This window comes from Leucopleurus acutus (assembly GCF_964270905.1).
Source record: "Leucopleurus acutus genome assembly, chromosome: 2".
Lineage (NCBI taxonomy): Eukaryota > Metazoa > Chordata > Mammalia > Artiodactyla > Delphinidae > Leucopleurus > Leucopleurus acutus.
Window position 1 is genome coordinate 174,994,507 of NC_139143.1, and position 17,194 is coordinate 175,011,700.

The 17,194-nt window shown below is 46.1% G+C and overlaps 1 pseudogene across 1 annotated transcript; it reads left to right on the plus strand.

Moving 5' to 3' along the window:
* The first annotated feature begins 15,751 nt into the window (after positions 1-15,751).
* LOC309975002 (RNA transcription, translation and transport factor protein-like) lies at positions 15,752-16,647 on the plus strand (annotated as a pseudogene). The gene is made up of 2 exons: positions 15,752-15,786; positions 15,915-16,647. The product of its transcript is annotated as an RNA transcription, translation and transport factor protein-like (transcript).
* The last annotated feature ends 547 nt before the right edge of the window (positions 16,648-17,194 follow it).

The following is a 17,194-nucleotide window of genomic DNA, read 5'->3' on the forward strand; positions in this document are numbered from 1 at the left end:
CTCAGCAAAGGGTGCAGTGGGTTGGGAAAGAACACTGGAGTCAGGAAACTGAGTTCAAATGTGGATCCAGCTGTGTGACCTCGGGCAAATTACTCACTCAATGATTCTGTTTCTCTATTTACATGTTATTTACAAGTAACTGAGCCTCTATGAACCCACTCAAGACTTAAAATCAATTTCAAACATGATCACATTAAAACACACACACACCTCTGAAGGCAAAAATGAGTAATGAGTATTTTTCCTGGAATTATAGTACACATCACATAGCAAAACTTCCCCCAAATCTTGACTTTGTAGGGGAGGAAAAATAATTTTCCTTTTACACTTATGAGTTCTTAGCTGAGACCCTTGTAATAAAAAATAGAGAAAAGCATAAAAGAAAAAAGCAAACAAGTTTATTAACATGTATGGCTCATGTATACATGGGAGATACCAGGAAAAATGAGCACCCCAAAGAGGTGGCTTTAGAATTCAGGATTAAATACTATGTTAATAGGGAAAGAGGTAAGGGGATGTAGGCCTCTTAGGGGAGAGTATGTAATTTGGTGGAAAGATGAATGGGCTCTTAGAAGAATATGTGGGAGATAAGATAGTTTGTGACAAAGTTACCTGGGTGTGGTATTGACGTCCAGTCTCCTCTCCTATGATAAGAATGAATCTTCCCCTGTTAACGAAATTCCCAGGGAGGGGATTTATGACATCTGAGTTCTTTTGGGAGGATTTATCTTTAGGCAGATAGGGGAGTTCAGAGAAAGCCTGTCCATGCATTTGTTGTTTTTCAAATGCCTACAGTTCAAAATAATAGATATATCAAAGCAGCATACTTTGGGGCGTGGCATGGCCTAAACGCCTACAGTCATATTTTGTGGTGGCATACTCTACAGCCTTCAGCTCTTTCTTCAAATTCCTCTCCCTTTAGCAGCTGCCACAGTTGTCCCTCTCTCTGTCTCTCTCACTTATATCTTCCAGCCCCTCTTCACCCTCTTAGCTGCTGATGCCCCTCCAGCCTCACCCCCCAGGTCCAGCTATTCCTTTCTTATGAAGAGCAGCGACTCCACCTAGCACTCTCCTTAGATGATTATCTACAACTATTCATTAAAATACTTTTGGTCTCCAAGACTGGATGAAGAACACAGACCTTGCCAAGTGTTTGGGAGGATTAAATAAGAAAAGTATGTCTAGTGCTGAGAGAGAGAGCAGATACAGCAGATATGTGTTCTTCTTTTTGCCTTCCTTTCTCCTGGACAGTAGTGGATATTCAGAAGTGGAAAATGGGGCAGAAAAGCAAGCTGCCTTAAGGAGAACTGTCAACCACTGAAAACCAGACTTTGTACTGAGATTTTGGGGTGTGTGATTGAGTCCCCTCCCCACTACACACACATCTTTCTAAAGTACCCCCAATCCCCCTTCACCCAGTCACACTACTGCCCTTAAACATTCTTCCTTGTGGCCACTTTACTACCTGACTCTCTCCCCACCTGTTCTTAGCTACCTGCCAGTAGGTATCCATGGAAACGTCCCTAAATAGGCAGGCAAGTTACTCACTGATAAAGGACCCTGCTCTCCCTTCTTGCTACCTTGAAATCCTTGCTCTACCCTTCTCACAAGGTATTGGTAGTGTCACCAAACCAAACATGGGTCCACTCACCCAATGTACAGCAAAGTCAATCTACTGACAGCAGGTTGCAGTAAAGGAGAGTGCAGCTTTTATTGCAGGACACCAAGCAAGGAGAATGGGCAGCTCATGCTCAAAAGACCTAAACTCCCAGATGGTGTTCAGGGGAGGGTTTTTAAAGGCCACATTTGGGGTGAGGGTTGCAGCTCACAGACTTTCTTCTGATTGGTTTGTGATGAGGTAACAGGATGGTGTTTCAGGAATCTTAATCATCAACCTTCTGGTGGCAACCAGTCTAGGATCTACATGATTGTGGTCAGCAAGTAGTCACCATCCTCCATCTGAGTATGTGTGTGTGTGTGTGTGTGGGGGTCTCAGTATCTGAAGAACAACTCAAAAATATGCATCAGATAGTTATGTATATCCCTTGAGGAAGAACTAGGACTCTGTTTTATCCACTGAACTATTGTTTCTAGACTGCTTTTCCTTTTATTCTGCCTTCCCTCACCTCCCTAATTAGTAATTGCTTGATTCTGTTCTTTGGAACTCAGGGAAGTCCTAGGAGACTAAAGCTTTTTTCTACAATCAAGAAACAGGGGACACAGAGGGGCTTTTGCACCTGGGAAGGCCCCACAGAATCCTGCTCAGTTTCAATCCCTGCTTTTCTTTGATACTCCTCAATCCTGAGGGGAAGGGGGTGGGATAATAAAGGGAATACAGTTTTGAACTGAGAGGTTAATCATAAACCCAGCATGGGAACTCAGTTTTAGGGGAGCTCAGTTTCACTAGTTCTAGTCCCTGTGAGCAAAAACCAATTGCACCCAGTCGGTGCTACCTCAAAACATGCTATGTGGCAGTTTCTTCTAAAGTTAAACAGTATTTACCACATGACCCAGCCATTCCACTCCCGGTGTTACCCAGAAGAGGTTAAAGTACATGTTCACACAAGATTTATGCACAAATGGACATAACAACTTTATTTGCAATAACTAAACACGGAAAACAACACAGATGTCTATCCGCAAGAGAATGGACGAGCTGTGGTCACGTTACGGAGTCCAAGCTTGTACTGCCCATCACACAACAGGCCAGCAAGTCAAGAGACGAGTTGTTGGACAAGGAAGAGTGAATTTACTCAGAAAGCCAGGAGACCAAGAAGTGTAGTGTCCCAAAGAACCAGCTTACCCGAGTTAGAATTCAGGCTTCTTTTATACTAAAAGGGGAGGGTGGGCTGGGGGGGTGGGGGGGAAGGAGGTAGCTGGTTGCTGTGAACTTCTTGGTGCTGGAACCCTTTGTTCCTGCAGCTGTCCCTGTAGGTCAGGTCACAGTGTTCCTATAAACCTCCCACAAGACAAATGTTATTCTCTGTTCTGCAACTTTTCATGTCTATACCAATGGAAAACTGTTACACATTTAAAGGTCAGAGCCTTGAGGATGGGCTATCTTGTATATTTCAGGCTACAGGCAACATTCTTTCACAAAGGTGCAGAGTCAGCATGACTCAGCACAGGCAACAGAGCTCAAGGGTTAGCGCTAAAGGACTAGATCCAATATGGAGTCAGGCTTGTTCTCTGTTACAGTCACTCCATACAATAGCACCAGCAATAAAGAATAAACAGGCAACCACACAGATGAATCTCAAAAACGTTATGCTGAACAAAAGACACATGCCACAAAAGTGCACATACTAGATGGTTCTATTTACATGAACTTCTAGAAAAGGCAAAATGAATCCATGGTGACAGACAGCAGATCAGTGGCTGCCTGGGCCCAGAGGTTGGGGAGGTGGAAGGATAACTGCAAAGCAGCAGGAAGAAACTTTGGGGGGTGATGGAAAAGTTTTATATCTTAATTGTAGTGGTCATTACCCAAGTGTATATACATTGTCAAATCTCATTGAACTGTGCACTTAAAATGGGTGCATTTTATTGGATGCAGATTCATCAGTAAAGTTGAGCTTTTAAAAAACTGTTCTGTTTCTGTGGGTCTCAGAGGCAGGCTCTGAATACAGCACCTGGTATGTAACAACTGATAGTAGTTATTCCAGTAGCCCAAGGAAAACCATTCCCAACCCCAAATCTGGGGTGCCCTGGAGAACACCCCCCAGAAGTCTTTCTCACCCAAGGTTGGGTTTGTGCAAGTTCAAAAGCTGATTGAAAGGGGTTTCCTAACTCAGCTCTTCCTGCTGTGCCGGAGAGCAGGCCTGAACTATTTCAGGCCCAAAGGCAACATCCTTGAGAAGTTCTATCTGAAAGGAGTGGGAGATCGCCATGGCAACCTGTCCAGGCCCAGCCCTGGCCAGCCTCCAAGGCACACAAATAAAGCCATTGGAATGTGGTGCAGGGCAAAGGGTGGGGTGGGGGGAGAAAGTTGCCAAGTTTCCATGAAAACCAATAATGTGAGGCCTGAGGCCCTGGGAGCTGTCAGGGAAGCTTGCCCCCCCCCCCCCACGATAAGCCCCAGGGAAATATAACAGGTTCACAGACAGACAGACAGACAGACTTGTACACACACCCTGCTTGGAGACCAGCAGCGCTGCTTTTTGAAAAAAGAGGCCTGATGAAATGAGAGCCCTGGCTTTAGAGCCTGACAAACAGCCCTTCCAGTGCCCAGTGATACTTCCTAGTAACCTCAGGCAAGTTTCTGAGCCAGTTATCTCCTTGGCCCACTCCCTCCCCTGTTTGCCGGGAGGTCACCTTCTCCCTGAGACCTTTCCCGGTAACCTTACATCAAACTGCAGCCTCCCCTGCCCCAAACGCCTGCTCTGCTTTATTTCTCTTCATGGCACTTAGCACCACCTGACATATGAGACATTTCACTTATTCATCTTGTTTGTTGTCTTGTTCGCGTCACTTCCACAAGGGCGGGGATTTTCGTCTGTCCGTGCTCTCTCACCAATGCCTAGAACAGTGCCTGGCACATAGTAGAAGTGCACAAGGAACATGACAGAGCATGGACTTCTCTGTACATCAGCTCTCTCATCAGCAAAATGGGGATAATTCTACCACTGTGGGGTTAATGGGAGGGTTAAAGGAGTGGGTTTAAGGCTGTGAGGTAGGTGCCCAGCCCTTAGTGGGGTTCCACTACAGCAACTCACAGTTAGAGTCTTCATTTAGAGAGGCTTAATCGTGAGCAGGTTCCTCATTACTGCCCTTCTGCACTTTGGTCCACATTTAAAAACAACTTTCCTGGGTTCTTACTTGCTACCCTGACCCTAGTCCAAGAACTTACCTGTGTCCATGTTCTGCAAAACCACTAGATATTAAAGACAATGTAATCAGAGATTTGATGCACAGAGGCATTTCTCTCTCTCTAAATATTTGTTAGGAGACTGAGCAAATGAACTAATTAATTCATAGGAAAACAAGGTCTTAAAAATGTACAGTCGGGGACTTCCCTGGTGGTGCATTGGTTAGGAATTCATCTGCTAATGCAGGGGACACGGACTCGAGCCCTGGTCTGGGAAGATCCCACATGCTGCAGAGTAACTAAGCCTGTGTGCCACAGCTACTGAGCCTGCACTCTAGGCCCGCAAGCCACAACTACGAGCCCCTGTGTCACAACTACCGAAGCCCGCGCACCTAGAGCCCGTGCTCTGCAACAAGAGAAGCCACCGCAGTGAGAAGCCCGTGAACCGCAACGAATAGTAACCCCTGCTCACCGCAGCTAGAGGAAGCCCTGAACACGCACAGCAACGAACACCCAACGCAGCCAAAACACTAAAATTAATTAATTAATTAAAAAAAATTTTTTTTAATGTACAGACGGTTTGTACAGGCAGGAAATGTTTAACCTGTCAAAGGAGAGAACAGGTATTTCTTGCCTTCTTAGACTGTGCCAGGTGGCGTGTTAGGCACCTGACATGTCTTATATTGTTTCATCCTGTGTCAGCCTTACAAGGAATGTATCCAAGAATGAACAAACTGAGGTCAGGACACTGGCCTGAGGCCACAGAGCATTAAGTAGTGGGACAGGAGTTGAACCCAGAGCTGACAAGCCCCACAGCCTGTGTTCCTCCTGCCGCCCCACCCCACCTCCTTTGAAAATTCATTTGGTAAAAGGCCTCTTTGCCAAGCTAGGGACTTTGGATACATTCTGTTGGCAATTCTTAAAAAAAAAAAAAAGCAACTGATTATAAATATATGGGAACTACTAAGGAAGGAGGAATTATTTCTGCCTGAGACAAATCAGAAAAGCTACCGAGGGGAGATGGGACTGTTTCGGGACTTGTATTTCTATTTCATTTAACTCGTGTTTGCAGAGGTTATCACTGGCTTTTGGTTCCAACACATGACAATGAACAGCACTATTTATATGAGTTTTCCATCTTGTCATATTTTCAGCAGGTCATTCCTTTGGGATCCGGTACTTTTATCTATAGCTGTTTACATCACTTCATTGCCAGCATTTATCATGTTCTGGCAACGGCCACTTTCCGAGGGGCTGAAGCCTCCAACTACAAACGTTTAAGAAAGCAGAGAGTGTGGAGTTTGGAGCCTGCTTGAACCAATTCTCCTGTTCAGTGACTTCACAGAGGTGGCTTGAAATTAGCCAAGATGAGAGCATTTACTCGGCAGAAACCGACAGATGCTTTAAACCGAGGCTCTTTTTTGTTTCCCCTGGAGAGCCGGTTGTTAAACATCGCACCAACACACAACTGGCTTAGCTATTGTGAAAGAGCAGAGAGAATCCTGGATACAAGTCAGAAAACTTGAGTCTTAACCTGGTGATATTACTAACGCACTTCAACCTCAGGCAGGTCATCTCACCTCTGGGGCCTCAGTTCCCTTTTCTATTAAATGGAGGGAGATTGACTAGATTCAAAAACCAGTATTGCGACCCAGCAATCCCACTACTGGGCACATACCCTGAGAAAACCATAATTCAAAAAGAGTCATGCACCACAATGTTCATTGCAGCTCTATTTACAATAGCCAGGACATGGACACAACCTAAGTGTCCATCAACGGATGAATGGATAAAGAAGATGTGGCACATATATACAAGGGAATATTACTCAGCCATAAAAAGAAACAAAATTGAGTTATTTGTACTGAGGTGGATGGAACTAGAGTCTGTCACAGAGCGTGAAGTAAGTCAGAAAGAGAAAAACAAATACGATATGTTAACACATATATATGGAATCTAAGAAAAAAAAGAAAAGGTCATGAAGTACCTAAGGGTAAGACGGGAATAAAGACACAGACCTAGTAGAGCATGGACTTGAGGATATTGGGAGGGGGAAGGGTAAGCTGTGACAAAGTGAGAGAGTGGCATGGACATATATACACTACCAAATGTAAAATAGATAGCAAGTGGGAAGTAGCCGCATAGCACAGGGAGATCAGCTAGGTGGTTTGTGACCACCTAGAGGGGTGGGATAGGGAGGGTGGGAGGGAGGGAGACGCAAGAGGGAAGAGATATGGGAACATATGTATATGTATAACTGATTCACTTTGTTATAAAGCAGAAACTAACACACCATTGTAAAGCAATTATACTCCAATAAAGATGTTAAAAAAAAAAACAGTATTGTTAGGCTCCCAAGTTATTCCTCAAAAAGAAAACAGTTTAGAAGTTCTTCAGGCAATCTTCAGTATTAAAAAGAATGAAAGAAAAGAAAACCATGCATGAATCCCCTGATAAGACCCAATAGGTTAACTTAAGGAATAAATTGTGTTTACTGGTTAAAATCTTTCAAAATCTGAAACTCAGGGGAAAGACAATAAAAGCAGGCAGCCCTCTGCTCCCCTCAATCCAATATATTGAGCACCGGAAATGGGGCAGTCACTGCTGGTCACTGACGCTATCGCGCTGGGGAAGACACAGTCCCTGCTCCCGGGAGTTTGCAGACTAGGGAGGTGGATAGACAAGCAGGCGAGCATCGTAACAAACGGGATCCACGCTCTGATGAAGGAAGAACCAGGCTTTAAGGGAGCACAGAGCAGGGGCACTATCAGTGTTGGGAGAGTAGAGGATGGCTTCTCGGGAGAAGACACATCTAATGGGAATTAAAGCCCAGAGGTCAAACAGGGTAGGAACACTGCGGGAATTTTGCAGGCATGGAAAGTAGCTGAAAAGCATGGGACTAGCTGATGCCAGAAAGGCACACAGGGCCTTTTGTATCAGGTAAGGGAGTTCAGAATTTATCTTTAGAGTACCGGGAAACCATTGAAACGTGTGTAAACAGGTGAGTAATTTGAACGTTACAGAGCTCATTCAGGCTGTTATGTTGGGCAGGAATGGAAAGGAAGCAACGCTGGAAGCTGGGGGACCAGTTCCGAGGCTCTTGCAGCAAAACAAGAGTCTGGTGACTTGGTAGAGTGTGAATGCATTAGGGCGTGTATAAGTACCCTGCGGCTGCTGTAACAAAGTGCTGTTACGAACAGGGTTCTTGGCCTTCCCCAAGCAATAGAAATTGACTAGAGGCCAGACCAGAAATTCAGGCATGGTTTTATTGGCTCCTCTGCTGCAGCAGGGAGGAGTGAGAACAAAAACAGGTTCCCTTGCTTGCTCCGCCACCAACCGTCACCGAGGGGGTGGAGAGCTTGTTTCTTATATGGGGTGAGGGTAGGGATGCGTCCAGAGGTCGGGCCAGAGGGGTGGCGTAGGTGGTGTTGTGTGCAGGGGGCATGCGCTGCTTTTGCTCCCGACACCCTGTTTTTTCTCCAGGCTCTTCAAAAGTGGCATCTGGGTTTTTCGGTCTCTTTGTATCTTTTGGGTCCAGAATTTGTCCCAACTGTCCGTGCAGGCAGTTATTTTTAGTCCCATATAGTTTCTTTGTATTTTGTTGCTCAAGGAGAGGTGTGTCAGGTGCAAGCATTGCAGCACAGCAGCAAAAGTATCCCAGGTCCCAGCAAAGGGTCCCAGGTCCCAGCCTGTCTCAGTACCACAAATTTGGCGGCTTAAATAACAGAAATGTATTCTCTCACAGTTCTGGAAGCTAGAAGTCCAAAATCGTGGTGTCAGCAGGGCTGAGCTCCCTCGGAGACTCTGGGTAGAGTCCTCCTTCCTTCACCCTAGCATCTGGTGGGGCCATCAATCCTTGTGTTCCTTGGCTTGCAGCTGTATGTCTCCAATTTCTGCCTCTGTGTTCTCCCTGTGGGTCTTTGTCTCTACACATCATATTCTATAGACACCAGTTGTATTGGATTAAGGATCTACCCTGCTTCAGCATGCTCTCATCTTAACTAATTACATATACAACGACCTTATTTCCAAATAAGGTCCCATTCTGAGGTTCTGGGGACTAGGAGTTTTGTGGGGGATTTTTTGCGGTACGCGGGCCTCTCACTGCTGTGGCCTCTCCCGTTGCGGAGCACAGTCTCCGGATGTGCAGGCTCAGCGGCCATGGCTCACAGGCCCAGCCGCTCCGCGGCATGTGGGATCTTCCCGGACCGGGGCACGAACCCATGTCCCCTGCATCGGCAGGCGGACTCTCAACCGCTGCGCCACCAGGGAAGCCCAGGACTAGGAGTTTAACACAGCTTTTAGGGGGACACAATTCAACTTGTAATAGGGAGAGATTTAAAAATTGAATCAATAAAACTAACAAATTTATTAGGTATTGGGGGAGGGGCAAATAAAGTTTAGAAGTCAAGGGTTGCATGTTGATTTCTGAGTAGATGGTGGTCAAGGGAACCAAGTAGGGAACACAGGAAGGGAAGTGGATTTCAGGGAGAAAGTGATGAGTTTCATTTTGGATGTGTATCCATTTAAAAATGTGTTCCCCAGCAAAAAAACAAAAACCCAAGGCTATGGGGGTTTCCTTTTCCCATATAACAAGACCAGAGGTATGCAGTCCAGAGCTGGTACAGTTGTACCCCATTGCCATCAGGAAGCCATGCTCCTTCTGTCTTTCCAGTTGCCAACATTACCATGTAGGGCTTCACCCTCCTGCCTGTGTGTCCTGGTCACCTACAGGCTATTCCAACTCCAGCAGCTACATTCCAGACAAGCAGAAGACGAAGGAGGTGAAAACACGAGGAAACTGTTAGAAAAGCAAAAGCATCCCAGAAACCCTAAGTCTGTGTGTCATCTGGCCACCTCTGCCTGCAACGGGGACTGAAGCAGACAGTACTTTTAGCTGGCACATTGCCACCCTGAACAAAATCAGGGCTCTGTTAAAAAGAGATAAAGAGAGAGTAGATTTGAGGTAGAAAACCAGCAGTTTCTGCCACAGTCCACCCCTTTGGCTAGCCAACATTCAAACACATCCTTCTTCCCATAAATAAAAAGCACTTACCCCTCCCCAAGAAATACAGCTGCAAAGTTCCATCTCGTCACCGACTCCAGTGAGAAGTCCAGGACCTTTAGAGGCTTAGAGTCAAGATGTTGCTTCCCTTGAGCAAGGTTCCATAAGCTTAAAGCTGAAAGACTAGTTTCTCTCCCCACCAGTAGTGAGTTATGAATACAGTTACTGATGTAGATATAGATATAAATAGAGATAGGTGTAATTTAAGGGATCACTTATACAAGTGATTGATGATTGATCCATTTTCAAACCTCTTTGGGAAGAGGGGAGCATGGCAAACACCCAGCTGCCACTGGTCCATGGTGCTCATACAATCCCACTGGGCAGGAACAGTGAGCATTCACTGTCCTGGCAGTGGAACTCCTTGGTTAGCTCCTTAGCAGCCCTCGTTCTGGCCTCTGGAAGGATTTTCCTTGTTTGCTATTCCGTACTGAAACCAGATAGCACTTTTCAGATGGCGCTTGAACCCAGTCAAAACTCAGATTGGGACTTGAACCCATGATCCCTGACTTAAGAGGGAACTTGAACCCACTGTCTTTTTTTTTTTTTTAATACATTTATTTATTTACTTATCTTTGGCTGCGTTGGGTCTTGGTTGCTGTGCACCGGCTTTCTCTAGTTGCGCCAGCGGAAGCTACTCTTTGTTGCGGTGCGCAGGCTTCTCATTGCGGTGGCTTCTCTTTGTTGCAGAGCACGGGCTCTAGGCGTGTGGGCTTCAGTAGCTGTGTCACGCGGGCTCAGTAGTTGTGGCGCACGGGCTTAGTTGCTCCACGGCACGTGGGATCTTCCTGAACCAGGGCTCGAACCCGTGTCCCCTGAATTGGCAGGCGGATTCTTAACCACTGCGCCACCAGGGAAGCCCCCCCACTGTCTTTTACTTGAAACCACTCACCTGGTGTCTGGACTTACTGAAGCTCAGGTTCTTTGTCTCAGAGCAGAAAGAATTCAGCAGAAGGCAAAGCAGCAGGCAAAGAGTAAGTTTATTAGCACGAGACACTTGTGAGAGATACAAGCGGGCAGGCGAGAAGGCTCTACCCCGAGGACTGAGAGGACTTTATTTTTATAAGCAAAAGAAAAGTGGGGAGGGGGAGAAGACCACCTTCTTCCTGATTTGGGTGTAGATATCAAGGCTTATGTCATTAGTTCCTCCTTAAACCCTATATGTTCTAACCGGGACTGCCATGGCGCCATTTAAATCATACGTATATTAGCGGAAGGGTGGTAACATATACTAAAATCTGGTAATTCATCTCAGGTTTCAGTATAATGTCTCCTTTCACTTAGTTTTTTTTCCCCTTTCACCTCTATTCCTATGTTGGCTACAGGCAGAAATGCTACTGTTCAAGGACCATTAACTTCCTGACTTCATGTAACAAGATTCAGACCCCATATCTATTGTCCTGTGTTTCAGGTTTGTGGCTTGAGTGTGCCTGGCGCTTGAATGTGCCTGGTCTTCCTTCGAGGTAGCAAAGATTGTTACTAGGTTACTGGATTCTTTTCTTGAGTGGTAATTAGCCTACAACAGTCTCCCAAACTCCCTTAAATTTCCCTCTCTGTCTTTAGTCCCCTAAGTGGAATTTTTTGTTAAAATACATTTATTTATCCTACTCTGTCCCTATCCCTGCGACTGCACCTGATTCAGGCACTGGGAAGAATACCCTTCCTGGAGGCTGTCAAGCTTCAGCAGACACTGCTGCTCACATAGATCAGGTCCCATCAATGCCTTAGGGGTTTCACAGGCTGTACTGAACAGCCTGGGGGATTCTTTGATAATCCAAACCTTCAAGATCTTAGCAGGCTTCCTCTATTTGTTTCAGTTCTATGAATAACCCTCATCAAAAGATCTTGCCCAGCTCTTTTCCAGAGCTGAAAATTGGCAGAATATGCCAACCCCAAATATGCTACTTTGCCATAAGGATTATTTTGAGCTAAAGACATTTGAAAAGCAGCAGGTACAGGAAGGACACTCTGACCACCTGTGCCCACCCCCTACCCACTGCACTTTTCTTCCTGAAAGCAGGAGATAAATAACTCCCTAGTGCAAGATGCCAGGAGGAAAGACACATTCTTACCACCAGAGATGGGGGGTGGAAGCAGGAGAAATCTATACAAACAGACCTTTTTAAAACAACTCATCCTACCTAGGTCTCCCCATGTTTTACTTTTCCACAGTTGCTCCTCTTTGTTCAACTAAGTTTGTAAACTTAGATGGGGGGGGGTCAAGGAGGGGGGGGTCAAGGGGGGGGTCTTCATTTTCCTATGGGAAATGTCCACACAAAAATCCATATGCTTTTCTCCTATTAATCTTAGGCAATTTAATTCTCAGGCCCAGCCAGAGTCCCTGCGAGAATAGAGATACAGTTCTGCCTCCCCTACAGATTTAAGTCTGAAGACCTGATTTTTTACCTCTGTATTCTGCCAACCTACTTCTCACTTAAAGGTCTTTGTCTTGAGACAATCCAAAATGAAAGATGGGGGAGGGCTGGAGCGGGGGAGGAAACGCCCGATGCCCTCTTCGCTGGTAGACCTACTCCCTTGAACTGGCACATACTCCTTAATGGAAAATGTCTTTTGGAGGACTTTGCCAAAAGGGGCAGGAAATCAGTACACAGCAACCTTCTAAATGTTTTCTACCATCTCCTCTAGCCCTGATTGGCATGGCTCTGTCCCAACATGTAGCAAAAAACAGTTTGATCGAATGCCACTGCATAACAAAGCTCACCAGCTTTCCAGGCTGCAGCCGTGGGGACCTCATTAACTACCATTCTCCTCCACTCAGTCAATCCCACAGATTAGGGCCTGTGACTTCCAGAAACCACCTTAAAATACGAAAGTCTACATGCATCAGGGTTCTTAATTGTAAGCAACAGAAGCTGATCCTGGCTGATTACAGAGAAAATAAATGTATTTAAAACAATCTCAATAGCCCACAGAATCTGTGTGAAACTGAAGAAACTGGCTCAAGATTAAGCTTCCAAGAAAAGGATTGAAAACCGAAAACCTGGCCTGATGAAGAAACTGCTGCTTCTGCTACTGCAGTTGCCGCCATGATGTGCTAATGCCGCCATCTGCATTTCGACCAGAAGCTCCATTTGATTATAACCACTGCTACACCGATAATGCTATCACTTGTGCATCAAGAGCTCAGCTCAACTTGAAAATGCTGTGTCCCTGAAAGCAATTCACCTCTGCCACTGCCAGGAAAATGGTTTCCACGCCAAGCCTCCTTCCTCAAATTGTGCCATTCTGAATCAGAGTTTCATATGGGCAAGTCCCATTGGTGGAGAATAGCTCACAGGCCTAAGCCTGACCACAAAAGAGACTGGGAAACACCTTTCTGAGGAAAAGGGACTGATGAGGCTGGAAATTCCCCCAAACAGAGCAAAAAGTACTGAGAATCCAGAAAACACAGCTATGTGGGGCATTCAAGTGGAGCGATCTGGTAGATGATGACTACGCGTATCTGTAGTTTGGGAGAGCTACCTGGGCTTGGGAGCATAGAGGTGGTATTACGGTTTGAACTGTGTCTCACCAAAATTTATATGTTGATATCCTCCTCTCCATTACCTCAGAATGTGCCTTTACTTGGAGATAAGGTCTTTCCAGAGGTAATCAAGGTAAAAAGAGATCATGAGAATTGGCCCTAATCCAACATGACTGGTGTCCCTCTAAAACGGCGAAATTCGGACACAGAGAGAATGCCATGTAAAGATAAGGGCAGCAAGTCAAGGAACATCAAAGATTGCCAGCAAACCGTTAGAAGCTAGGAGAGACGGAGGGAACAGGTTTTTTCCTCACAGGCCTCAGAAGGAACCAACACCACCACACCCTGATCTAGGACTTCCAGACAGCAGTGAGCGGTCCCAAAGAGAGATATTAGTTCCCTGCCCAGGAATTGAACCTGGGTAGCCTGGATGAAAACCAGGAATCTTAACCAGTAGACCACCAGGGGCTAGAGGCTGGAAGTAAAGTGGCCCTGGCTCTTGCCGGGTTTGAAAGCAAGAATGTTTCAAGGAGGCAGAAACTGTACAAAGGAGTACAAAGTTTATTATTGGAGACACAGCACAACAAGTGGGAGAGCACACAGAGAAAGTGTTTGACTGAAGCAAGGCTGAAATACACATCCAGAGAGAAAGGGTGTGGGCATCCTTCCTAATGAGGAGCACAGTAAAGAGGTGATTTAAATCACTTGTACAGGGCAGTCCTTCTGGGTCTTTGTTTACCTTTGGCCAATTATCTTGTTTCTTTTTTCACACCTGACGGGGCCTAGGGTCCTCCCGAGCATGTGTGCTCAACTTTTCGCTAGGACGGATCCCACAGCAGAGGCCTGTGACGGTATGTCCACCCTTATTATGGGGTGGCGCCCCCTCCTTTTTGACCCCCAAGGAGTCTTTCTGCTCCTCTGCAGTCGGGGAAGTTTCCCTGACCTCAGCAGTGGTCATCTTCCTTCTTTACTCCAGCAGAACTCAGCTTCTGCCGCTAGCTTTGTCCTTGGAGTGTCTGAGGGAAAACAAAGCTTCAGTTTTAGTTCACTTGACAAACACGAGCTCTCCAGCCCAGGAGCCCATCTACCTCCTACCTCAGAAGGGCAAGGAAAGGGAGCGAGGGCTAATATCTGGGGACATATTAAAGGGAAGGCATCTCTTCCTCCATGAGAAGAGGAAAAGCCAGATGCAGGTGAGATGAGGATTCCTGGGCAATGATCTATTTGAGGAAGCATTCTCAGGAATGACCTGAAGGGGAGCGGGAAAAGAAAGCAGGAAGGGAAGGGGGCCGAGCACGAATGCCATGACAGCAAAGTGCCATGAAGAGCACCCAGACTTGGGTGCATCCCCCCAGGGAGCTCTCACAGCTCAGTCATCCCAGTCATCGGGCAAGTTTGTGGGGGTATTTATACTCCCAATTCAGGCAGCCTGAGGGCAGTCTTCAGACAAGAGACACAGGTGCTGGCTGTGGGGAGTGAAGGCACATGGGGGTGCTGGTGTGCCCCCAGACAGCGAAGGAATCCAAGGGGACATGGGCAGAGCTCGGGCAGCCTCTGCTATACAGCTGTGGGTTGGCAGGACAACAAGAGAGTAACACATGAAAAGTTCTATATCCCCTTCTATTCTATAGGGAAGACATTTGAGGAGAATGCAGAAGGTTTAAAGTATGAAAGAGGTGCTTGCTTCAGCAGCACATATACTAAAATTGGAACGATACAGAGAAGATTAGCGTGGCCCCTGCGCAAGGATGACGCTCAAATTCATGAAGCGTTCCATATTTTTGGGAAGCAGATTCGTGAAGCGTTCCATATTTTGGGGAAGCAGCCGTATAGCACAGGGAGATCAGCTCGGTGCTTAGTGACCACCTAGAGGGGTGGGATAGGGAGGGTGGGATAGGATGGTGGGAGGGAGACGCAAGAGGGAGGAGATATGGGGATATATGTACATGTATAGCTGATTCCCTTTGTTATAAAGCAGAAACTAACACACCCTTGTAAAGCAATTATACTCCAATAAAGATGTTAAAAATAAATAAATAAAAAATTAAGTATGAAAGAGAAAGCTGATCAGGAAGGTACAGAAAGATTGCCAGGCAACAGTGAAGTCCCAGTTGAGAGAGAGACCATGACCTTGTTATGGCACAAACACCAACAGCATCCAGGTATAACTGGACGGTGGGGCAAAAGAGGAGTGATTGGCAAAGACGTGGTAAAGGCATTCGGTCTTTCCTGGGCAGGAAAGGAAATTAGAACCTTAGAACTGAATAGAAAGGGAGACAACGGAGAGGCCAGGGGCTTGGCAGTTTTAACAAATTTGAAGAACAGGTATTGTGGGAGCAACTGGGTTTAAAAAATGTGGAAGGATGAGAGGGTATGGTCCCAGATTTAAGAAACGATGATGCAAGGTCCAGGCCGTGGCCATTACGGTGGGTACCTAAGGTGGAACGGAGGGGAAGGTCACTGGAGTTGAGGAGGTCAAAGAACCAACAGGCTGCTCTCACCACGTTGCTGGTGCCTGAGTCACCCACTCCTCTTCCCCTCTCCTCTCCTGGCTGAAGCCTGGGGGACCACAGCCAGAAGCTGGGACCACCGCAATCCTGCCAACTACAGTGCAAAGATGAAACAGAATTTAGAAACAATTATTTGGCTCGAAGACCAGAAAACCAGACACTATGAGATTAAAGACAGAAATAATTTAAGAAACGTTCACAGCAGTGACTGACCCAAGTTCTTTGAAAGGTATCTCAGCGCCATGAACTGGTTTTTCAAGATCGCCAAGTAGCAATTGGCTGGCTTCTTGATTTAGCTGTTGACTATGGAGGTAATGCTGAATAATACAAAGACTTGGGACCTGATGGTGCAAAACATGCAGACAGTGCAACTAAAAATGCAGAGCCATTGATCAGTTTGGATGTAAATAATCCTGCTAGGAAGGCTGGGGTAAAGGCTTTGCTAACCTCCTTTGGGTTCAGCGTCACAGTGATTACCTGGTAACAAGGTAACGAGGTAAAAAAAGGCAATTCTCATTATGGTCCAGGACCTCCTGAACAGGATGTAGTTGCTGGAGGAAATTGAACAAAAGAAGGCTTGCCTGTTGCTTTAGACAAGCATATTCTTGGTTTGGACACAGGAAATGCAGTTCTCCATGAAGCTGCTCAAATTCTGTTGCATATAGAAGAGCTCAGAGGGCTGCAGACAAAAGTGAATGCAGCCAGAGTGGCTGTTCAGGCGATTCTTGCTGATCCAAAGACAGACCACAGGCTGGGGAAAGTTGGAGGACGAACCTTGTAGGATTTCAGCTTCTCACCTGCTTAGTACAATTGGGAACCATGTACGCTCTGGCGTATGTTTGGAAATCAAATGTCACATTTTCAAAGGAGAAACCCCAGAAAATGGATGATGGTCTAGAGATTTACCATCATTGCTTTTTCTTTAATAAAGTTCTAGGAAGTGGGGAAAAGAAAAGAGAACTAGCAGGATGGGTGTGGAACGGGTCTTGTACATGGACACCGAAAACTCACAGGAAGCCTCAGAGCCAGGTGCTGACTAGAGCAATGCTAACAGTAATACTCATCACTGACACATGCTGAGTGCTTCCACCTGCTTTATCTCATTTCATCCTCCTTCTCTTCCTTCAGGTGTTAGCTTAAATGGCACCTCATTCCCTAACCCCCTTCCCATCATGGTTCTCCTTCATTCTGTCTCAAACTCTTCATAAAACATATATCAATTTATAATTATTTTCTTCTGTTCACTTTTTTTTTTTTTTTTTTTTTTGCGGTACGCGGGCCTCTCACTGCTGTGGCCTCTCCCGTTGCGGAGCACAGGCTCTGGACGC